We start from the raw sequence: 27,001 nt of genomic DNA, 5'->3' as shown, positions 1-27,001 counted from the left end.
CAGATCACTATCCTGGAATGCCTGATGTCCAATGCCTGAAATTCTGTTTCATATATGTTGTCCAGATTTCTAGTTGTTTCTAGTGAGAAAGCAAATGTGGTCCCCCTTAGTCCATCTTGATCAGAAGCCTAGTGTTTTGTCTTTCTGCAGCTATGATTATGCAACTGCTGTGGCAGGACATAAACCCCTCTGTAAATCTGATATAAGCTACTGACTACATTCCCCTAAAAAATAAGCAAAGTTCTCCCCAACTTAAAATATAATTTTAGGTAGGTTCACTGGCTTATGTATCTACTATGGGAAGGTGGGGGGTGGGGGTGGGGGGCTTCATGGATATGATGTTTAAAATCTTGACTTAGTATCTGTTTTCCTTCTAAATTCTGAGTTATCTTTCTGTTAATTCTGTTTCTTCTCATTTTAATGTTTAATCATTTTTGTTTCATAATTTTATCCTTACTATTTTTTAACCTTCATATTTACTTTTTTTAAATTAGCTTTTTGAATTATAGATTGAAAACAGAAAGATAGTAATATGGTGAAAACTGTGTAGTCAATTCATACTTTAAATAGGCAACAGTTGCTTTTAGCAGTAAACCTTGCCAGCGTCCTACCTCTTGCTCCAGTTGCTCTTGCACTGGCTTTCCAGGCTTCCTTTCTGTATCCCCAGTACTGAACCCTCTAATCTCAATAACTCCATAGAGGTACCACTTTTTCTGTGTTTACAACACTGCTGAGTTATGGGAACAGTGTTTTTTAATTCAAGTCACGTACAGCCTAGGTCAGTGCTGTCCAACAGAAATACAATGCAAGCCATACATGGAGTTTAAAGTTCCCTAGTAGTCAAAAAAAGTAAAAAGTAAAAATTAATTTTAATAATGTATTTTATTTAACCCATTATATCCAAAACATTAACATATGTAATAAATATAAAAACTTACTAAATATTTTACTTCATTTTTTGAATACTTAGTCATCAAAATCTGGTAGGTATTTTACACTCACAGTACATTCAATAGGTATGCAGAAAACAGATTTATCTTCATCAGAAGTATTTAATTTGTATTTAGGTTTCAGTAAATGTTTAACTGAAAAAGTGGGTTTCCATAGCAAAATTGCTTCAAATACACATGAAAGTTTTTCTAAATTAAAAAGCTGGTTTGCAGTAGCCACATTGCAAGTGCTCAGTGGCCACATATGGCTACTGTACTGGACAGCACAGGTCTAGGCTCTTTATGAAGAGCTACATATTATATAACTGCCATGGTATTTATGCTCTTTTTCTACACACACACACACACACACACACACACACACACATACACTCAAAATAAAAACATTGACTAAATCCTTATAAATAGATTTCACAACAGGAAGAGGTATGTCAAGAAGTTCAGCTCAAGAATAGACTCACAACATACTGCTTTTTACTGCCTTTTAAAAAATAAGAGAGGGGATTCTGGCAAGACAGCAGAGTAGGAAGCACCAGGAATCTCTCCCCACTTAGACAACTGCACTGGCAGAATCCCTCTAACATGCCTATCTTAAAATTCTGGGGTCTATCGAAGGCTTGCAAAGTCCAGAGGAAGACTTGGAAGCTAAACTATGGTTAAGTTTGGTAAGTTTCAGCTCTTAGCACAGTATCATCCACATCCCCACCCACATGGCAGGTAGCTGTGCACATGTTCCTGGAGCAGCTTGCACACATCCAGGATGGGCAAAAAGGACCTTGTCCTTCACATACTGGAGAGCTGTGTTCTCATTGGTGATGGCTGCTTCTTATCACAGAGATGCAAAGAGGAGGGCAGCTATTGTTGTTGTACCTCTATACATTGTTGCAAGCCACTTCCCTTCCTGCTGAAGTGACTTACAGGGGATTTAAAGGGCCAGTGCCCTTTTCTCCCTTGCTTTCATTTTTCTCTTTTTTCTCATTTTGGGAGCCAGACATTAAAAGACTAGAACATTCAAAACCAACTACATATATGGGAAAGATTAGAAAGTGCACAGGCTCAAAAAAGACCTGAGAAGACCTTAAGTTTATGCCTCTTGCTGATCCATGGTACAGAGACAACCCATAACAATAAAGTAATAATAATAACAAAAAACCTCGGGTAAGGGGGAGAATTTGATTTCCCAATATAACATTATTAGATTCAAATGTCCAATCTTCAACAAAAAAACCACACAGCACACAAAGAAACAGGAGAATACAGCCCATTCAAAGGAAAAAACTAAATCAGAGGAATTGTCCCAAGGAAGACTTGACTGAAGATCTACTAAACAAAGTCTAAAATATTGTCTTAACAATGCCCAAAGAACTATAAAGATGTGGAGAAAGCCAAAAAATAATATAGAAAACCTAAAAATAAACCAAAAAGAAATTCTACAGCTAACAAGTATAACTGAAAGAAAAAATTCACTAGAGGGATTGAAAGGCAGAATTGAGCAGGCAGAAGAATCGGGAAACTTGAAGAAGATAGGATAATGGGAATTATTGAGTCTGAAGAACATAAAGAAAAAGATTGAAGAAAAGTAAACAGTCTTAGGGACCTGTGACATACCATCTAGTGGACCAACATACATACTGTGGGACTCCCAGAAGAAGAAAGGGGCAGAGAGAATATGTGAAGAAAAAAATGACCGAAAACTTATCAAATTTAATGAAAGACACGAAAATAAATACCCAAGAAGCTCAACAAACTCCAAGTAAGATGATCTCAAAGCAACCCACCCCAAAAAAACCCACCCCAGTGATTTGATAACCAAAGATAAAGAACCTTGAAAGCAACAAGAGAGAAGTGGCTTGTCATATACAAAGGATCCTCAATAAGACAATTAGATTTCTTACCAAAAGCTTTCGAGGCCTGAAAGCAATGGGACTGACATATTCAAAGTGCGAAAAGTAACAACTGTCAACTGAGGATCCTATATCTGGCAAAACTATCCTTCAAGAGTGAGAGAGAAATTAAGACATTCCTAGATAAACAAAAGCTGAGAAAGTTCATTACCATTAAGCATGCCCTACAAGAATGCTCAAGGGTGAAATAAAAGGACACTAGACAGTAGCTCAAAACCATATGAAGAAATAGATCTCAACAAAGATAAATACACAAGAAGACGGGAGGGTATAGCTCAAGTGGTAGAGCACATGCTTAGCATACACAAGGTCCTGGGTTCAATCCCAAGTATCTCCTCTAAAAATGAAGAAGTAAGTAAACCTAATTACATCCCCCCAAAAAAATTTAAAAAATTTTTTCAAGTGTAAAAAAAGATAAATTCATATGAGAAAGTATAAAAGCAAGAATTATTTTAACAACAGTTTGTAACAAAAGTTTTCTATATGATTTAAGAGATTAACATATTTTTAAAAGATTACTAGTCTAAACACTAGGATTGTTGTGACTTTGGTTAGTAACTCCCAATGTTATTTTCTACATAATTTAAGGAATGGATGCATTTAAAGAATTATTAGCTTATGTTTTGGGGCATACAGTGTATAAAAGATTCAATTTTGTGAAATTAACAACTGAAAGCAGGGGGACAGAGTCACAAAGTAGCAGAGTTTTTGTATGTTATTGAAATTAAGTTGGTATAAATTCAAATTAGAGCATTACAACTACTGAATGTTAAATGTAATAATACCCATAGTAACCAGAAAGATGATACCTATAGAATATACACAAAAGAAAATAAGAAATTTAAAATTTTCACTACCAAAATATCAACTAAATGCAGAAGACAGGAATGCTAGAAATTAGGGATAAAAAAACTATAATGCATATAAAACAAATAGCAAAATGACAGAAGGCCCTTATTACCAGTAATTACTTTAAATGTAAATGGATTAAACTCTCCAGTTAAAAGATTGGCAGAATGGATAACACATGATCCAAAATATAAGCTGCTTACAATAGATTCACCTTAGATCCCCAAACATAAATAGATGGAAAGTAAAAGGATGGAAAAAATATTCCATGCAAATAATAATGAAAAGAGAGCAGGGTTAGTTATACTAATATTATATAACTTGGCTTTAAAACAAAAAACATTATGAGAAAAGAGAAATATCACATATTAATAAAAGGTACATTACAGTGAGAAGATATAATAATTATAAACATTTAGGCACCTAATAACATACTAGCAAAATATATAAAGCAAAAACAGAATTGAAGAGAGAAATAGATAGTTCTATTTTAATAATTGGAGAATTCAACACCACACTCTCAATAATCAATAGAACAGTAAGACAGAAGATAATTTAGAAAACAGGACTTAAGCAACACAATAAACCAATAGATCTAAGACATATACAGAACACTCTACCCAACAATAGTAGTATACATATTCTTCTCAAGTGCACATGGGACATTTTGCAGGATAGACTATGCATTAGACCACAAATTAAGTTTCAATAGATTTTAAAAGATAAATGTCATACAAAGTTATCTTCTCCAACCACAACAAGACAAAGTTAGAAATCCATGAGAAGTAAAATTGGGAAATTTGAAAATGTATAACTGTAAAATGTTTATATTAGGAAAAAAAAAAAAGACCTGAAATCAACAACCTAACTTTACAACCTAAGGAACTAGAAAAAAAGAACAAACTAAATCCAAAGCTACTAAAAGAAAGGAAATAATACAGATTAGGGCAGGGATCAATGAAATAGAAAATAGAAAAACAACAGAAAAATCAGTGAAACAAAAAAGTTATTTTTTTTTGAAAAGATCAACAAAATTGACAAAATTTTAGCTACATGAACAAAATTTTCCAGCAAAATTTTAGCTAGAAAAAAAGAAGACTCAAAACTACTAAAAACAGAAATGAAACTGGGGGCATTGCTACTGATTCTACAGAAATAAAAAGGATTATGAGTACTATAACTATATGCCAACAAATTGAGTAAACTAGATGAAATGGACAAATTCCTAGAAACAAAAAACCTAACAAGACTAAATCATAAAGAAATAGAAAACCTGAATAGACCATAAGTTTTGAAGATTGAATCAGTAATCAAAAATTTCTCAACAAAGAAAACCCCTGGACCTAATGGCTTCATTGCTAAATTTCACCAAACATTTAAAGAATGACTATCCATCCTTCCCAAACTTTTCCAAAAAAATCAAAGAGTAAGGAACTGTTTGTAACTCACTCTATGAGGCCAGCATTACCCTGACACCAAAGCCAGACAAAAACAATATAAGAAAACTATAGATCCAATATTCCTTATGAACAATAATGCAAAAACCCTCAACAAAATACTAGCAAACCAAAATCAGAAGCGTATTGAAAAGTTATATGCCACGACCAAGTGGTATTTTTTCCTGGAATGCAAGGATGGTTCAACATATGAAAGCTGATCAATGTAATATGCCATGTTAACTAAATAAAGGGGAAAAAAACCCCACATGATCATTTCAATTGATACAGAAAAAGCGTTTGACAAAATTCAACAGTCTTCCCTTATGAAAACACTCAACAAACTAGTAAAAGGAAACTATCTCAATATAAGTAAAAATAAATAAATGGGACTTAATTAAACTTAAAAGCTCTTGCACAGCAGAGGAAACCATTGACAAAATGAAGAGACAACATACCGAATGGGTGAAAATATCTGCAAATAATGTGACTCACAAGGGCTTAATATCCAAAATATGTAAACAGCTCATACAACTCAACATCAAAAATACAATCCAATTAAAAAGTGGGCAGAAGACTTGAATAGACTTTTTGCCCAAAGAAGACATACAGATGGCCAACAGACACATGAAAAGATGTCCAACATCACTAATCATCGGAGAAATGCAAATCAAAACCACAATGAAATATCACCGATATCATCTCACACCTCTTAGAATGACTATCATCAAAAAGACCACAAATAAAAAACGTTGGTGAGGATATGGAGAAAGAAGAACCCTTGTACACTGAAAACACTGATTTGAAAAGATATATGCACCTCAGTGTTCACAGCAGCATTATTTACAATAGCCAAGATGTGAAAGCAAACTTAAGTGTCCACAACAGATGAATGGATAAAAATGATGTGACACACACACACTCACATGAATTTTATTCAGCCATAAAAAAAATGAAATTTCACCATTTGCAACAACATGGATGCACTTGAAGGGAAATATGCTTAGTGAAATAAGTCAAATACAAATACTGTATTATATCATTTATATGTGGAATATAAAACATGCAACTAGTGAATATAAGAAAAACAGACTCACAAATATAGAGAACAAAATAGTGGTTACCAGTGGGGAGAAGGAAATGGAGAGGGGAAAGGTAGGCATAGGAGATTAAGAGGTACAAAGTACTATGTATAAAATAAATAAGTTACAGAATATATTCTACAGTACAGGGAATATAGCCAATATTTTATAACTATAAATGGAGTGTAATTGTTAAAATTTGTGAATCACTACGTTGTACACCTGAAACTTATATAATATTGTGAATCAGCTATACCTTAGAAAAATGTGAAAGCTATTTCTCTAAGATCAGGTGTAAGGTAAAAATGTCAACCTTCCTCAACTTTATTCAATCTAGTACTGGCAATTCTAACCAGAGCAATCAGACAAGAAAGAGAAATAACAGGCATCTAATATGGGAAAAAAGAAGTAAATTATCACTGTTTATAAATATGATCTTTGATACAGAAAACCCTAAATATTCTACAAAAAATTGTGACACTAAGATTAATGCAGCAAAATAGCAGAATATAAAGTCAACACACAAAAATCAGTTATACTTCTACATACTAACAATGAACAACTTGAAAAGGAAATTACAAAAACAATTCCATTTACAACAGCATCAGAAAGAATAAAATACTTGGGAATGAACTTATCCAAGGTTATGGAACACTGTATAGTGAAAACTAAAAATCACTGCTGAAAGAAATTAAAGACAGAAATAAATAGAAATACATCTCATGCTCAATGGCTGGAAGACTTAACATTGTTAAGATGCCAATACTACATAAAGTAGTCTACAGATTCCTATCAAATGTAATTCCTATCCAAATCCTGGTATTTTTTGCCAGAATAGAAAAAAAAAATCCTAAAATTCACATGGAATCTCCAGGGTCTCTGAATAACCAAAACAATCTTGAAAAGGAAGAACAAGGCTGAAAGAGTCACACTTTCTGATTTCAAAACTTACTACAAAGCTCAAAACAGTGTAGTACTGGCATAAAGAGAGAGATAGATCAATTTCTATAGAAAGAGCTCGGAAATAAACCTTCGCATGGTGAAATGATTTCTAACAAGGGTGCCACAATCATTCAAAAGAGAAAGGGCAATCTTTTGAAAAAGTGCTGCTGGGAAAACTGGATATTCACATGAAAAGAATGAAGTTGGACCCTATTTAATACCACATACAATGAATCCAAGACTGAAATGGAGGACCTAAAACTATAAAACTCTGAGGAAAAAACAGAGTGTAAAAGCTACATGTCACTGAATTTGGCAGTATCTTGGATATGACACAAAGACACAGTCAATAAAAGAAAAAAATGGGCAAATTGGACTTCATGAAAATTTCAAGACGTTGAAAGACACTATCCACAGAGTAAAAAGGCAACCCACAGAATGGGAAAAAAATACTTGCCAATCATGTATATGGTAAGGGATTAATATTCAGAATATGTACAAAACTCTTAAAACTCAACAACAAAAAGCAATTTGATTAAAAAACGGGCACTTATTCAATAGATACTTCTCCAAAGATACACAAATGACTGATAAGAAAACGAAAAGATGCTAAGCATCAAAAATCATTAGGGAAATGCAAATCAAAACCACAATGAGATACTACCTTATACCATTAGGATGGCTACTATCAAAAAAGCAAAAAACAAAAAAACAGATGTTGGTGATGATGTAGAGAAATTGGAACTCTTGTGCCTTGTTGGTAGGAATGTAAAATGACAGGGTTGCTGTGGAAAACACTATGGTGGTTCCTCAAAAAAATCAAAACCAGATTGACCTTATGATCCAGCAATTCCACTTCTGGGTATATTCTCAGAAGAACTGAAAGCAGGGTCTTGAAGAGATACTTATACGCCCATGTTCAGAACATTATTTATAACAGCTAAAACATGGAAGCAACCCAAGAGTCCATCAATGGTGAATAGATAGGCAAAATGTAGTATATATATACAATGGACTATTACTTAGCTTTAAAAAAGGGAAGAAATTTTGACATATGCTACAACATGGATAAACCTTGAGGACATTATGCCAAATGGAATAAGCCAGTTACAAAAAGACAAATAGGGTATGATTTCACTTAAAGAAGTTATTTAAATCACAGAGATAAAAGTAGAACTGTGATTGCCAGGGGTTGGTGGTGGATTGGGGTGATGAGAGAGGATTGAGGGAGATTACTGTTTAATGGGTATAGGGTTTTATTTAGTTTAACAAGATGAAAAGAGGAGTTGTGAAGATGCATGGTGATATTAAATACTGACCTGTAAAATTAAAAAGTGGTTAATATATTTTATGTTATGTGTATTTTACCAAAAAAAAAAAAAATCAAGAGGTAGTGAAACCTCAAATACTAACCTCTGGGGCCAAATTTTTGAAAATTTCTTTGCAATAGCCTGTCTTCAACAAGTCTATACAATTGATGCACCTTCTTTTCTCTAGGCAAAGTTTTAAGATTCCCCCAACCCCAGGGTATGTACTTTCCAAGTTTCTTCCTCTTTCTAACCTACTTTTGTAATATATAATAAGAACTATGAAAGTGCTGATAGTTTTAAAATATAGAAACCCAGTCATGGAAATATACCTTATGAGGCACAAGAGATGCAGAAGGATGTTCACTGTGGCATAATTTATAGCAATGAAGAAGCTGAAAACATAAAGAAATGTTTCATAAATTATGATTTGTCAACTCAATGGAATATTACGCACAAAGCCTGAAGGACAGCAGGAAACAGCTATTACAGGAACCACGATGATGGGTGATATTTCAAAAATCCTTGAATGCCATAACAAACTCTTTTTAACAGTGAAATCTAGGGGAAGAAAGAACACTTGAGAGTGAAACAAGGTATAAAGACTGCAGCAGAAAGTAGTTTTTCTTTTCTTTAGCTGTTTGAAGGAAATTAAGAAGAAGAGAAAAGGAAATGCCCTATTGACCTTCCCTCCAGCCTTTCCTGCTGCTAATTCCCCGACACTGACCCCTAGCCAACACTTTAAAAGGAAGTCTCTACAGAAATGGAATCGGCACTGAGATTTTCTCTAAGAGGAGGTGGGAAGGTTATGTATGAGAAGATCTCAAGTTGCCAAGAAAAGATTCAGCTGGTAAAAAAAACCAAAAACAAAAAACTGCCCCAAACCCTCACACTTCTTTTTAAAAAATCACCTGAAAAATTATTTCCAATCCAGAAGTTTACATTTTTTTAAAATGATAAGAAAGAAAAGATGGGACTTCTCAACCAGATATGTAGGTACACATATGCGCATCTCATTACTGATTGTCTAAAGCAGAGATATTAACAATGTATTGTAGGATTTACAACATGTCTAGAAGCATGACCAAACAAGCATAAAGGATGGGAGGAAAAAGGTTCTTACACCATACGTGCAACAGTAAAATACTCCTGAAGGTACACTATAGTAAGTCAGATATGTATATCGTAATCTACAGGGAATCACATAAAATTTTTTTAAATGAGGTATACCTAATTAGCCAGTATTACAAATAAAATGGAATCATAATAAAAATAAATAAAAAAATCCAAAAGACAGAGAAATAGATTAAAAAAAGAAGAGATAGGACTAATAAAAAACAAGATCGATATAAGAACTGTGAAATATCTGAAATTTTACCCTATTTGCAACCTAACAGGTTGCCCTGTCACAGTTTCATAGATGTTGGTAGAAGACATGAGACATTTGAGTCACAGAAGGGCAGTTTATTATTCCTATCAAGGGCAATACAGAGTGTCACTTTTTGTTTTTTGCACCAATTCCCAAATCCCAGTTACCACAGAGCAATGCAACGAGGGCCACATGACACTGCCACATGTAGCTGTAGTGGGTTGTTATAGTGGAAAAACCCTGAATTTGGGGAACTAAATTTCTTATGTGGGCAGTGAGCATGCCTGCTCTTTGCTCTAGAGAGATACTATCTATCTTCCAAGGCTGTTTGCTAAATAAACATCCTTGAAAAAGTGAGAAACAAAGGGAGTCAATACCCTGCTTGCAAGACATAAAGAAATGCAAAGGACTTATGAAGATCTGTCTCCTATTAGATGACAGATTAAACTAACTGTTATCACTAACTACATTCAAGGTAAATGATTTAACCACCTCAATTAAAAAGCAGAGACTGTCAGATTAGACTCCTAACTATATGATATCTACAATAAGCCACCACTTTGTTCAGTAATGGAGAGAATAAGTAAATAAGAAATTGATAAGGATATAGAAGATTTGAACAACACTATTAACCAGTTTGACCTGACATTTGTAGAACATTTACCCGAACAATAGCAGAACACACATACTTTATAAGTGCATGTGGAACAGTCATCAAGACAGATCAGGTAGGCTATCAAACAAATCTACCAAATTTAAATAACTGAAATCATATAAAGTATATTATCTGAACACAACAGAATTACTCTAGAAATCAAGAATAGAAAGATAACTGGATAATCCCCAAATATTTGGAAATTAGGCAACACATTAACTCATGTATCAAAGAGGAATTAAAAAAGAAAACTGAAAATATTTTGAGCTTAATAAAAATTAAAATGCAAAATATCTAAATTTCTGAGACATGATAAAATGCTATTAAAATGTCAGAAATGTTTTTGTATCAATAATCTAAGCTTCTACCTTAAAAAACTAGAAAATAATAAATTAAACCTAAAGCAAGCAGACAAAAGAAAATAATAAAGAGCAGAAATTGATGAAACTGAAAATAGTAAAACATAAGAGAACAATTAATGAAGTGAAAAGCTGTTTCTTTGAGAAATTCAATGAAAATGGTAAATTTCTGACCATTTTTATCAAGGAAAAAGATTTGACACAAATTAACCAATGTTAGAAATTAAAGAGAAGGCATCTCTACAGATGGTACAGGTATTAAAAAAACAGAATATTATGAACAACTTTATGACAGCAAATTTGACACTCATGTAAAATGGACAGATTCCTTTAAAAAGTTTCCTCTCAAGACTCATTCAATAAATGTAGGCAATTAGATCTGTTAAAGTAACTGAATTAGGAGTAAAAACTTTCTACCACAAAAACAAGCTGTAGTGTTAGGTAAACCTAGGGGACAGAGTTACCTGTTTTGAATACGTAAGAATCCTGGGAGTCCAGGGAGATAAGGCTAAAGTCCTGGGAGACAAGTAGAATGCAGAAAGCACTGAAAGTCAGGCTAAGGACTTCAACTTCCATCATGTATCTTTTTCACAGTGTGCCCTAGACCACCCTCTGCATTTATGCCAGTTGATTTTTAGTATTTATATACTGCCTTGTACTATTTTCTCTGTTGGATATATGCACACACATATACACAGTGCTCTAAGCGAGTTTGTGTCCTTTCTTAGGACAGGCCACATGATAAAGATATCCAATTTCAGGGGAAAATTACAGAAACCTTCTGGGTCAGATGGCTTCATAGGTAAAATATACCAAACATTTAAGGAAGTAATGATATCAATCCTATAAAAGTCCTCCAGAAAATAAAAAATGAGGAACACTTCCCAACTTTTATAAAACTATTAGCCTGATACTAAAACCAGATAAAAAACATTACAGAAAACTATAAACCATCATTCCTTATAAGCATAGACATAAAAAACCTTAAATATGCAAAATGAATTTAACCATATATAAAAGAGCTAATATACCATGACTAAGTAGTATTTATTTCAGAAATGCAAGATTAGTGCAACACTGAAAACCACTTAATGCAATTTGCCTTATCAGACATTAACAGAAAAACCATGTGATAATCCCAATAGATGCAGAAAAAAATGGAGACAAAATTCAACACATGATAAAAGCTCTAAGCAAATTAGACTTGGAGGGAACTTAACCTACTAGAGGGACGTGTACCAAAAACCTACAACTATATCATACTCAATAGTATGTTTTTCCCCCTAATGGTATGCTTTCTCCCTAAGATCCGGAACAGGACAAAGATGATTACTCCTAGCAGTCATACTAGAATGGCCCAAAAAAGAAAGAAAAGGCTTACTCTGGAAAGGAAGAAATAAAACTTTTTACTTGTGCATTTTTATTTGCAGACAAAATGATCATCTCTATATAAAATCCCAAGTAATCCACAAAAAAACTACTAAAATAAATTGAGTTTAGTGAGGTCATAGGCTATGAGGTTAATTTATAAAACTCAGTTGTATTTCTATGTATCAGATATAAACAAGTGGAAATCAAATTAGAAAAACAGTGTCACTTATATATAATAGCATCAAAAAAACATGAAATACTTAGGAAAGGATAGTTCTAATAAAATATAAGAATTTTATGTGAAAACTGCAAAATACTAATGAGAGAAATAAAAGAAAATCTAAATAAAAGAAAACCTAAATAAATGGAGAGATATACCGTCTCCATAAATGGAAGACAATTTCTTCCCAAAATTATCTACAGCATCAAGTAAACTCAGCCAAAACCCTAGACTTTTTTTGTAGAAACTGACACACTGAGTCTGAAATCTATATGGAAAAGCAAAGGCCCTAGAACAAACTACTTTAAAAGGAAGAACAAAACTGGAGATTCCCATCATCTGATTTCAAACTTTACTGTAAACTGTGGTTTTGAAGTCAATGTCATATTCGTTAAAATATAGACCTAAGGAACAAGGGGAAAAAGTAGAGCCCAGAAATAGTGACCATCACATATGGTCAGCTGGTTTTCAACAAAGTTGCTAAAGTAAATCAATAGAAAGTGAGTCTTTTGAAACAACAGTCCTGGAATGCTGGTCATCCAACTGCCAAAAAAAAATGAAACTCAATCTATACCTCCCATTGTAAAATTAACTAAAAATGCATCATAGATCTAAATGTAAAACCTAAGATTTCTGGAAGAAAAAAAATCTTTGTCAATTTTGGTTTGGCAAAGAATTCTTAGGACACAAAAAGCATAAACCACAAGATAAATTTATTGATAAATGAAAAAACTTGAAAATTGAAAAAAAAAAGAAAAATCTGTGTTCTGTAAGACACTGTAGAGAAATGAAAAAACTAGCCACAGACGTGGGAAAAAAATACTTGCAAAACTTCTCTCTGATAAGGAATTTTTTTGTGGAGAATATATAAAGAACTCTCCCAACACTAAAAGGAAAACAGACAACCCAATTTTTGAAAATGTTGAAAGGTTTGAAGAGATAGTAAATCAAAAAAGAGACAGATGCCAAATAAGCACATGATAAGATATAGTGAGCCCTCCTCCACATCTGAGGGTTCCACATCTGCAAAACAAAAATTTTCAGGAAAAAAATTAAAGTTCTAAAACGGAAAACTTGAATGTGCCCTGAACCATAAAACTATTTATATAGCATTTAATTGTATTTACAACTATTTACATTGTATTAGGCATTATAAGTAATCTAGAGATGATTAAATGTATATGGGGAGGATATGCATAAGTTATATGCAAATACTATGCCATTTTATATGAGGGACTTAAGCATCGGCAGAGGGAGATGCTGGGACCAATCCCGCAAGGATACTGTACCCAATTTTTCAACATTAGAAAAATGCAAATTAAAACAAAGAGATACCGTTATACACCTACCACAGTGGAGAAAATAAAATCTGACAATACCAATTGGTGGTGAACGCAGAGCAACTGGAACTCTCATACACTGCTAACTGGAATGCAAAATGGTACAGCCACTTTCAAAAGTCAGACAGTCTCTTGTTAAACACACACTTATCATTTGACTTTGTCATCCTACTCTTAGATATTTTTCCAAGAAAGCCAAAAATATGTCTACAAAAAGACAGGCATATGAACTTTACAGCAGTTGATGAATAACTGCCAAAAACTGGAAATAACCTAAATGTCCATTACTTAATTAATGGATAAACAAACTGTAGTATTTCCATACAATGGAATACTTAGCAATAGAAAGGAACAAACCACTGGTAACATCTAAGAATCTCAAAAGTATATTATATGAAGGAAGTCAGAGACCAAAGGCTACATATTGTAAGTTTCCAGTTATATGACATTTTGAAAAAGTCAAAACTATAAAGTGAGAAATCAGATCAGTAGTTGCCAGGAGCTAGGGTGAGTGAAGTGGACTGACTGCAAAGAAGCCCGAAGCAACACTCTGGATCATGAAAATATTATGTTTTGACTGTGGCAGTGATTACATGACTGTTTACATTTGTCAAATGTCATCAAAGTGTACACGTGTAAAGGTGAACTTTAGTATCTGTAAATTATGCCTCAATATACTTGAATAAGAAAAACAAAACATTAAGACATAAAAGGAGAAATCGAGAGTAACACAATAATAGTGGGGGACTTTAACATATCACTTACATCAATGGACAGATTATCTAGACAGAAACTCAATTAGGAAATATAGGCCCTAAATAACGCATTAGATCAGATGCACTTAATTGATGTCTATAGAGCATTCCATCCGAAAGCAACAGAATACACACTCTTCTCAAGTGCACGTGGAACATTCTCCAGAATCAACCACATGCCGGTCCACAAAGCAAGCCTCAGTAAATTTAAGAAAATTGAAATTTTACCAAACATCTTTTTTGACCACACTATAAGGTTAGAAATCATCTACAATAAAAAAACTGCAAACATGCAGAGGCTAAACAATATGTTACTAAACAATCAATGGATCACTGAAGAAATCAAAGAGGAAATCAAAAAATACTCTGAGGCAAATGAAAATGAAAACACAATGATCCAAAACCTATGAGATGCAGCAAAAGCAGTTCTAAGAGGGAAGTTTATAGCGATACAAGCCAACCTTAGGAAACAAGAAAAATCTCAAGTAAACAACCTTACCTTACACCTAAAGCAGCTAGAGAAAGAAGAACAAACAAAACCCGAAGTTAGTAAAAAGAAAAGAAATCATAAAGATTAGAGCAAAAATAAATGAAATAGAGACTAAAAAAAACAATAGAAAAGATCAATGAAACTAAAAGCAGGTTCTTTGAAAAGATAAAATTGATAAACCTTTGGTCGGACTCATCAAGAAAAAAAAAAGGAGAGGGCCCAAATTAGTAAAAATCAGAAATGAAAAAGAAGTTAAAACAGACACCACAGAACTACAAGGGATTGTAAGAGGCTACTCTGAAGAACTATAAGCCAACAAAAAAGGACAACATAGAAGAAATGGACAATTTCTTAGAAATATACAATTTGCCATGACTAAACCAAGAAGAAATAGACAATATGAATACACCAATTACCAGTACTGAAATTGAATCAGTAATTTAAAAACTCCCAACAAACAAAAGTTCAGGACCAGATGGCTTCACAGGTGAATTTTACCAAACATTTAGAGAAGAGTTAACACCTATGCTTCTGAAACTATTCCAAAAAACTGCAGAGGAAGGAAAACTTCCAAACTCATTCTATGAGGCCATCATTACTCTGATACCAAAACCAGACAAAGATATCACAAAAAAAGAAAGGCCAATATCACTTATAAATATAGATGCAAAAATTCTCAATAAAATACTAGCAAATTGACTCCAACAATGCATTAAAAAGATCATACACCACGATCAAGTGGGATTTAACCCAGGGATGCAAAAATTTTTCAATATCTGCAAATCAATCAATGTGATACAACACATTAACAAAGTGAAGACTAAAAGAAAAATGGTCATCTCAATAGATGCAAAAATCTTTTGATGAAACTCAACATTCATTTATGATAAAAACTCTCTAGAAAGTGGGCATAGACCAAACATACCTCAACATAATAAAGGCCATATATAACAAATCCACAGCTAACATCATACTTAATGGGGAAAAGCTGAAAGCATTTCCTCTAAGATCAGAAACAAGACAAGGATGCCCACTCTCACCACTCTTATTCAACATAGTTGTGGAAGTCTTAGCCATAGCAATCAGAGAAGAAAAAGAAAGAAAAGGAATCCAAATTGGAAACAAAGAAGTAAAACTGTCACTGTTTGCAGATGACGTGATATTACACATAGAAAACCCTAAAGAAGCGACCAGAATACTAGAACTTACCAATAAATTTGGTAAAGTTGCAGGATACAAAATTAATATACAGAAATCAGTTGCATTTTTATACACTAACAATGAAATAGCAGAAAAAGAAATTAAAGAAACAATACCATTTACCATCACACCAAAAAGAATAAAATACCTAGGAACAAACCTACCCAAGAAGGCAAAAGATCTGTACTTTGAAAACTATAAGCCACTAACGAAAGAAATTGAAGACAACATAAACAAATGGAAAGATGTACCGTGTTCTTAGATTGGAAGATTCAATATTTTTAAAATGGCCATACTACACAAGGCAATATACAGATTCAATGTAATCTCTATCAAATTACCGATGACATTTTTCACAGAGCTGGAACAAAAAATGTTAAAATTCGTATGGAAACACAAAAGACCCCGAATAGCCAAAACAATCTTGAAAAAGAATAGAGCTGGGGGAAATCACACGCCCTGACTTCAGACTATACTACAAAGCTACAGTAATCAAAACAGTATGTACTGGCCCAAAAACAGACACATAGATCAGTGGAATGATAGAAAGTCCAGAAATAAACCTACACACTTATCGTCAATTAATCTACAACAAAGAAGGCAAGAATATACAATGGAGAGAAGCAGTCTCTTCAATAAGTGGTGCTGGGAAAACTGGACAGCTACATGTAAAAGACTGAAATTAGAACATGCTGTAACACCATATACAAAAATAAATTCAAAATGGGTTAAAGTCTTCAATGTAAGATGAGATACTGTAAAACTCCTAGAGGAAAACATAGGCAGGACACTCTTGGACATAAATCCCAGCAATATATTTTTCAAACCAGCTCTGGGAGTAATGGAAATAAAAGCAACAATATATAAATGGGATCTAATTAAACTTAAAAGCTTTTGCACAGTTAAGAATACCATGAACAAAACAAAAAGACAACCTACAGAATGGGAGAAGATATTTGCAAGTGATGTGACCAACAAGGGACTAATTTCCAAAATGTACAAATATCTCATACACCTTAATATAAAAAAAAAAAAACCAAGCAATCCATTCAAAAAAGTGGGCAAAAGACCTAAACAGACATCTCTCCAAAGAAGACATACAGATGGCCAACAAGCACATGATACGATGCTCAACATCACCAACTGTTAAGAGAAATCCAAGTCAAAATTACAATGAGGTATCACCTCACATCAGTCACAATGGCCATTATTTAAAAGTCTACAAGTGATAAATGCTGGTGAGGGTGTGGAGAAAAGGGAACCCTGCTACACTGTTGATGGGAATCTAAACTGGTACAACCACTGGAGGACAGTATGAAGTTTCCTTTTAAAACTAAAAATAGACTTTCATATGATCCAGCAATCCCACTCCTGGGCATATATCTGGAGAAAAATATAATTTAAAAAGACATATGCACCCCAATGTTCATAGCAGCACCATTTACAATAGTGAAGACATGGAAACAACCCAAATGTCTACCAACAGATGAGTGGATAAAGATGTGGTATGTACATGCGCGCGTGCGCACACACACACACACAATGGACTAGTACTCAGCCATAAAGAAGAATAAAATAATGCCATCTGCAGCAACATGGATGGACCTGGAGATTGTCATTCTAAGTGAAGTAAGCCAGAAAGAGAAAGGAAAAATACCATATGATACCACTTATATGGAATCTAAAAAAAGGACACAAATGAACTTATCTACAAAACAGAAACAGACTCACAGATATAGAGAACAAACTTATGGTTACCAGGGGTAAAGGCTGTGGGAAGAGATAAATTGGGGATTTGAAAACACCTCTTGGGGCGTGATAGAAATGTTAGCTATCTTGATTGTGGTAGTGATTTCATTAGTGTATACATCTATCAAAATTCATCAAATTGTACATCTGAAATATGTGTAGTTTACTGTATAGGAACCATACCACAGTAAGGGTGTTAAAAAGAAAAACAAGAAAAAAGAGATTCCCAAAGTTGTCATCTGTCCTGCTCTATGTGGAACAAGTTTATCTTTCCCCCACATATATTCTTAAACAAATCATTTAAACTACAAAACTATCCTCATTTGTAACTAGACAAATAATACTTCTTGAGCTTTCCCAAGGCCTGATAAGGTACTTTAAATGTATTATCTCATGAAATTATTCCACCAACCCTATGAAACTGAGGTTGAGAGGTTTGGGTAATTCTAAAGTTGGCATTTAAACCCAGGTATGTGGACTACAAAGCTCATTTTTCCCTCTATACCTCACTGCTTTCCCAACTCCCCAAAGATAAGGACTAAAATGTATTCTTCACCATATCAAACATATAACGTACAATAAAAGCTGACACTGGTGAAAAATAAGATAACACCTTCCCAAACTGAGAACCTCTTCAAGTAGAGGATCTAAAGAAGGCTGCTTTCCTGGGGAAAATCCTCCCTTACCCGCTCTACTCCCACCATCCACCTTATCTCTGGTTTAGCAACAGTTCATCAAAAAAGAGACATTCATTTGTTTATTCCCCTCCCCAGTCCCCCTCTGCAATTTTCCAGCCTAGCAAAACATCTCAAACCCAGATGGCCCTGGGGATGAGGCTAATCTATTAATACTCCAGAGACAGCAGTTTCTATGGACATGGAATGATGATCCAAGATCATCTTTCTCAGGAATTATTTTCTTAACTAAGGAAGTGAAGTTTACTGTTTTATTGAATGGAATTAGTCACATCACTTCATTTGTATTCCCTCATATAGTTCAAGATTATCACTTCAATTTCCAACTTCCTCAACTACAGCATTTAACAAATCTTCACTAAACAATGGATCCCCTCCCAAGCTTAAGAGGTACTGAAGACAAGCAGCCCGCTCTGACACTGTTCTCGGCTACAATGCTTTAGTCGTAAGTAACAGCAAACCCAACTAGGAACTTTATTCTCTTACATAACAAGTTTGGCAGTAGGGAAGTTCCAGAGTTGATTACTTCAGTGGTTGAAAAGGTATCAAAGGCCAAATTTTTTCCATTTTTCTACTCTGGCATCCTCAAGATGTTGGCAATTATTATTTCATAGTATCCTCACAATAAGCCTGTGAGTTTCATTAAAGCTGCTGCTTGGTGGTTGGCTGCTATGAGGAAAACAAGGTTCTCATATGTACTTTGGAAGGCAATTTAGAAGTACCCACGGAATTTTTTTTAATGTGCATATCCCTTGATCTAACAATTGCATGTCTAAGAATTCATCTCAGAAAATATTAAGTGGACAAAAATGAGTATAAAGGTGGTGTTCATTACAAAACTTTTACAGCAAAAAATGAGAAACATGCTAAACTACCCATCAATAAGGTGCAATTACTTAAATTGAGAGACTTAACATAATGATTGGAACATATCACAGCAGTTTAAGATGGAACTATGTCCAAATTTTGTTGGTAAGAGTGACACTGCAAAGAATATGTGTGTATAAATACATAAAAATACCTATGACACTAAAAACACAGGCAATAAAAGCAAAAATAAATTGGATTACACCAAAATTTAAAACTTGTGTATATCAACAGACCAACAGAGTGAAAAGGCAACCCACAGAATGGGAGAAAACATGTGCAAATCATTTATTTGATAAGGGGTTAATATTCAGAATATGTAAAGAACTCCTTAAAACTAATTACACACACACACAAAAAACTGTTTAAAAATGGGCAGAGGACTAGAATAGACATTTCTCCAAAGAAGACACACAAGTGACAAATAAACATATGAAAATATGCTCAACATCACTAAGTGCTATAGAAATGCAAATTAAAACCACAGTGAGACATCACCTCACAACCATTAGGATGACTGCTATCAAAAATAAAATGTTTGCCTTTCTGAAAAATCAACAAGATGGCAGAAGAGGAGCAGAAGCAGCAGACCCCCTGCAAGTTTGCCTCCTGCGGTGTGGACCTCGTGGGATCTGTTCTACCAACAGCTGATACAGCTGTACAGCGCCCAGCAACTGCTGAACAGGGCATGCAGGGGAAGCAGTGCTTCCTGCAAATGCACCTGTGCAAGGCCAAGGAGGCACCGCCCATGGAGAAGCCTGAGGTGGTGAAGATGCACCTGCAGGACATGATCATCCTGCCTGCAATGGTGGGCAGCATGGTGGGTGTCTACAAGGGTAAGACCTTTAACCAGATGGAATGAAGCCTGAGTTCTCAGTCACCTACACAGCTGGTCAGCATGGGGGCCACTCCTCCCACTTCATTCCCTTCAAGTAGCCTGCTTGGTGAATAAAGGTACAGACTTCAATCAAAAAAAAAAAAAAAAAAAAAAAGTAGTTTTGCCTGGGATACGGAAAAAACAACCTTTGTACACAGCTGATGAGAAAGTAATAGGTGAAGCTGCTGTGGAAAACAGTACAATGGCTCCTCAAAAAAACTTCGGAGCATGTACTCAAAAGAATTCAAAGCAGGGTCTCGAAGAGAAATTTGTACACCAATGTTCACAGCAGCATTATTTACAATAGTCAAAAGGCAGAAGCAATCCAAATGTCCACCGACAGCTAAGTGTATAAAGGAAACACAGTATATGCATATGCAACATGACTCAGCCTTAGGAAGGAAGGAAATTCTGACACATTCTACAACATGGATGAACGTTGAGGACACTATGCTAAGTGAACTAAGTCACAAAAAGACGAATACTGTATGACTCTACTTATGTGTGGAATCTAGAGTAATCAAACTCAGAAACAGAAAAGAATGGTGGTCACTAGGGGTTGAGGGGAGGTAGGGAAGGGAAGTTGTTGTTTAATAGGTAGAGTTTTTTTTTTGCAAGATGAAAACGTTCTGAAGATTGGTGATATAACTATGTGAGTATAATTAACACTTCTGAGCTGCACACTTAAAAATGGATAGTAAATATTGTGTATTTTACGAAAATTAAAAATTTTAAATAAAAAGTTTTAAAGTAAAAATGCCAATATGAGAAATAAACCCAGGTATACATATTTGTAAAGAGTTCAGAAAAATAACCACCTAACTCTTAACAGTGCTTATCGATGGAGAATACTGATAGGGAAGGGAGGGAATTTGGTTTTCTGCTTTATATTTTCTGTGCAAGATTATACAGTTACAGTAATGGGCTAACAGACTTACAAAAAAGGGTAACCACAAGCCAAAAACTTACAAGTGAGTCACAAAAACTAAATAAAATCCATGGTAATACAAAGGAAAATTACAAAACCACAAAAGGAAGAAGAAAGGAACAGAGGAAATACCAAATCAACTGCAAAAATAAGTTCAAAATGGCAATAAACATACATCTATCATTAATTACTGTAAATGTTAATGGACTAAATGCTCCAATCAAAAGACATAGCGTGGCAGACTGGATAATAAAGCAAGAACCTTCAATACGCTGCATACAAGAGACCCACTTTAGGGAGAAGGACACATATAGATTGAGAGTGAAAGGATGGAAAAGGATATTCCATGCAAATGGAAAAGCCAAAAGAGCAGGTGTAGCAGTACTGATTTCAGACAAAACAGACTTTAAAACGAAGGCCATAAAGAAAGATAAAGAAGGACATTTTATAATGATTAAAGGAGTGATACAAGATGAGGATATTACACTCATTAATATATATATGCACCCAATATAGGAGCACCTAAGTACATAAAACAATTACTAACAGAGATAAAGGGGGATACTGATGGGACTACAATCATTGTCGGAGATTTTAACACCGCATTAACATCACTAGACAGATCTTCCAGACAGAAAATAAATAAGGCAACAGAGAAATTAAATAATACAATAGAAAAATTAGATTTGGTGGATATTTTCAGAGCATTACACCCCCCAAAAATAGAATATACATTCTTTTCAAGTGCACATGGAACATTTTCTAGGATTGATCATGTACTTGGGCACAAAAGAAGCCTCAACAATTTTAAGAGGACAGAAATTATCTCAAGCATCTTTACTGACCACAATGCCATGAAACTAGAAATCAACTACAGAGAAACAAAGGAGAAAAAAAGGAAAGCACGGAGATTAAACAACATGCTATTAAAAAACCAATAGGTCAACGATGAAATCAAAGTTGAAATTAAAAAATACCTTGAGACAAATGAAAATGAAAATACAACCACACAAAACTTATGGGACGCAGCAAAGGCAGAGCTAAGAGGGAAGTTTATAGCGATACAGGCCTTTCTCAAAAAAGAAGAACAATCTCAAATAAACAATCTAACCTACCAGCTAAAAGAATTAGAAGAAGAAGAGCAAACAACCCCAAAAGGCAGCAGAAGGAAGGAAATAATAAAGATCAGGGAGGAAATAAATAAAATAAGAGATTAAAAAAAAAATAGAAAAATCGATCAAGGGAAGCGTGTAGCCCAAATGGTAGAATGCATGCTCAGCACCCAAGAGGTCCTGGGTTCAGTCCCCAGCTCTTCCTCCAAGCGGAAATCAATGAATAAACCTAATTTAAAAAAAAGAAAGAAAGAAAGAAAGAAAAATCGATCAAACCAAAAGCTGGTTTTTTGGAAAAGTAAATAAAATCGACAAACCTCTGGCCAAATTCACAAAGAAGAAAAAGGAGAGAGCACAAATAAGCAAGATAAGAAAGGAAAATGAAGAAATTACAACAAATAACATAGAAATACAGAATATCATACAAGAATATTATGAAAAACTATATGGAACCAAAATGGATTACCTAGAGGAGATGGACAAGTTCCTGGAAACATACAGTCCACCAAGACTGAACCAAGAAGAAACTGACCACTTTAACAAACCGATCACTAGAAATGAAATTGAATTAAAAAAACTCCCTACAAATAAAAGTCCAGGACCAGACGGCTTCACTGGGGAATTCTACCAAACATACAAAGAAGAACTCATTCCAGTCCTTCTTCCTTCTCAAACTCTTCCAGAAGACTGAAAAGGAGGGAATACTCCCAAACTCATTCTGTGAAGCCACCATCACCCTGATACCAAAACCAGGCAAAGACACTACCAAAAAAGAGAATTATAGTCCAATATCACTAATGAACACAGATGTAAAAACCCTCACCAAAATATCAGCAAATAGAATCAAACAGCACATAAAAAAGATTATACATCATGACCAAGTGGGGTTCATCCCAGGGACACAAGGGTGGTTCAACATATGCAAATCAATCAAGGTAATACATCACATCAACAAGAGAAAGGATAAAACCACATGATCGTCTCAATAGATGCAGAAAAAGCATCAACACCCAATTATGATAAAAACTCTCACCAAAGTGGGTATAGAGGGAACATATCTCAACATAATAACAGCTATATATGACAAACCTACAGCCAGCATAGCACTCAACAGTGAAAAACTCAAAAGCTTCCCACTAAAATCTGGGACAAGACAAGGCTGCCCACTATCCCCACTCCTATTCAACATAGTCTTGGAAGTCCTAGCCACAGCAGTCAGACAAGAGAGAGAAATAAAAGGATCCAAATTGGAAAAGAAGAGGTAAAAGTGTCACTATATGCAGATGACATGATACTATGTATAGAAAACCCTAAAAGGTCCACACAAAAACTACTAGAAATAATCAAAGTATTCAGCAAGGTAGCAGGTTACAAGATTAACGTTCAAAAATCAGTTCCATTTCTTTACACTGATGATGAATTAACAGAAAATTAAAGTAAAGAAACAATCCCCTTTAAAAATAGCACCCAAAGTAATAAAATACCTAGGAATAAATCTAACCAAGGAGGTGAAAGACTTATACACAGAAAACTATAAACCACTGATGAAGGAAATTAAAGAAGACTTTAAAAAATGGAAAGATATCCCATGCTCCTGGATTGGAAGAATCAATATTGTTAAAATGGTCACACTGCCCAAGGCAATCGACAGATTTAATGTAATGCCTATCAAATGACCCAGGACATATTTCACAGAACTAGAACAAATCATAATAAAATTTATATGGAACCACAAAAGACCTAGAATTGCCAAAGCATTACTGAAGAAAAAGAAAGAGGCTGGAGGAATAACTCTCCCAGACTTCAGACAATACTATAGAGCTGCAGTCTAGACAGCATGGTATTGGTACAAAAACAGACATATGGACCAATGAAACAGAATAGAGAGCCCAGAAATGAACCCACAAACTTTTGGTCAACTAATCTTCGACAAAGGAGGCAAGAATACACAATGGAATAAAGACAGTCTCTTCAGCAAATGGTGTTGGGAAAACTGGACAGCAGCATGTAAAGCAATGAAGCTAGAGCACTCCCTTACACCATACACAAAAGTAAACTCAAAATGGATCAAAGACTTAAACATAAGACAAGATACAATAAACCTCCTAGAAGAAAATATAGGCAAAATATTATCTCACATACATCTCAAAAATGTTCTCCTAGGGCAGTCTACCCAAGCAATAGAAATAAAAGCAAGAATAAACAAATGGGACCTAATGAAACTTACAAGCTTCTACACAGCAAAGGAAACCATAAGTAAAACAAAACAACAACCTACGGAATGGGAGAAAATTTTTGCAAATGAAACCGACAAAAGCTTGATCTCCAGAATATATAAGCAACTCATACAACTTAATAAGAAAAAAACAAACAACCCAATCCCAAAATGGGCAGAAGACCTAAACAAGCAATTCTCCAAGGAGGACATACAAGTGATCCATAGGCACAAGAAAAAATGTTCAGTATCACTAATTATCAGAGAAATGCAAATCAAAACTACAATGAGGTATCACCTCACACCAGTCAGAATGGCCATCATTCAAAAGTCCACAAATGACAAATGCTGGAGAGGCTGTTGAGAAAAGGGAACCCTCCTACATTGCTGGTGGGACTGCAGTTTGGTGCAGCCACTGTAGAAAACAGTATGGAGATTCCTCAAAAGACTAGGAATTGATTTACCATTTGGCCCAGGAATCCCGCTCCTGGGCATATATCCAGAAGGAACCCTACTTCAAAATGACACCTGCACCCCAATGTTCATAGCAGCACTATTTACAATAGCCAAGACATGGAAACAGCCTAAATGTCCATCAACAGATGACTGGATAAAGATGTGGTATATTTATATAATGGAATACTATTCAGCCATAAAAATCGACAACATAACACCATTTGCAGCAACATGATGTTCCTGGAGAATGTCATTCTAAGTGAAGTAAGCCAGAAAGAGAAAGAAAAATACCATATGAGATCGCTCATATGCGGAATCTAAATAAATAAATAAATAAATACAAAACAGAAACAGACTCATAGACATAGAATACAAACTTGTGGTTGCCAGGGGGATGGGGGTGGGAAGGGACAGACTGGGATTTCAAAATGTAGAATAGATAATTTTTCTGTGCGGTTTGCATTTTGACTATAAATGTGTATTAAGCTAGTATTTTTTAATTCAATTTTTTAAAATTCCATTGGATATAACCTTTAAATTAAAATTAAACTCTACATAACAGACCGTAAGTTCTCACGCTAACTTAAGTTTCACCAAGCACCTCCTCACAAAAGCACGCCGTAAGTATGTGGTTATGATCAGTTCTAATAGGAGTAATTAAGGAAGATCCCATGTCACAGCTTCAATGTGAGATGGGGCCTATGAGGCTTACCCCAGGAAATGCCCGTGACGGTTCCTGGTCAGTAACGCCTTAATCCAAATTAGGCAGAGACCCCCTCTTTTACCCTGAAACTGACAAATGTGTTACAATAACAGCTGATGCCTGCAAATACAAAATTCTAGCATTTTCAAACTATTCTTATCCCTCTCTCCCTACCTACTACCGGTAGAACTCCAGGCCCGCACCAGCACTTACTCAGAGCCTGAGTCTCCTCCCAACCCCTACTTCAAGAATGTTACAAGAGTTAGTGGGTGGTTGGCAAGACGACCCCTTCAGAATCAACAGCCATTCCACAAAAAAAATGACTGCTCATGTACCAAGGGCTGTCAACAAGAGCAGCTTCCCAGCTGCACGTTTTAATAAGCTTAATGAAGCAGAGAGCAACGCCTCCTGTAATACAAATTCCAGCTGGAAGAAAAGATCTACAGATCGTGGAAAAGTACAACTTAAAAAGCAAACACCGCAGGCTCCGGTAGAGAAGGAAAGCCAGCAGAGGCTCCTAAATACAGAGCTCAATTGTGAGAGTTCACTGCACCTTATTGCTCACTATCACCATTTGCTCTGTCAAAAATAGACCCTTCCATGTCTTGATCCATTCAGAATAAGCCACAGCAGGAACAGCTTTGCTTACACAGGGCAGCCAGGTCAGAAAGGCCGCACAGGGAAATGGAAAAAGCAGCCAGCAGGTTTTCTTAGGGATTACGCTGCCCCAGCTTTTATCCTTCTTCCTAGCTATTTTGATGCCAAGAAAGCTGCAGGGAGGTCTTTGCTCTGCTCTCAAAAAGCTTTTTACCAGAAAGGCTGAAGCAGTTTCAGGACTGCAACTCCCTCTGCTGCCCAATGTTTCCTTTGCATGCAATAGCAGGTTCAATGGAATTTCAAAGTCAATATCTGTTAAGAGCTAAAGCACCCCTTTATTTCAAAATATAACCAAAAAGGCACAAGTTCAAATAGGAGAGGAACAACTAGAATGCCAAGTTCTAAGCTGGACTGATTTCTACACTCATCTGCAGACCTCCTCTACCTCACAAAGGGTTCCTTTTACTCAGTTTAGAACTTTTCGTTAAAAGTTCTCTATCTCCCTCATAAGCACTTGGAAAAGCAGGAACTGGACTTGGTTCCTCCTCACCAACCCTTAATAATACTGCCCAC

General features: G+C 35.0%; 1 pseudogene; it reads left to right on the top strand.

Moving 5' to 3' along the window:
• The first annotated feature begins 20,102 nt into the window (after positions 1-20,102).
• On the top strand, positions 20,103-20,476 carry LOC102511877 (annotated as a pseudogene).
• The last annotated feature ends 6,525 nt before the right edge of the window (positions 20,477-27,001 follow it).

The sequence above is a fragment of the Camelus ferus genome, chromosome 23 (genome assembly GCF_009834535.1).
Source record: "Camelus ferus isolate YT-003-E chromosome 23, BCGSAC_Cfer_1.0, whole genome shotgun sequence".
Classification (NCBI taxonomy): Eukaryota; Metazoa; Chordata; class Mammalia; order Artiodactyla; family Camelidae; genus Camelus; species Camelus ferus.
Note: the sequence above shows the minus strand (reverse complement) of the source record. Positions and strands in the feature narration are given on the sequence as shown.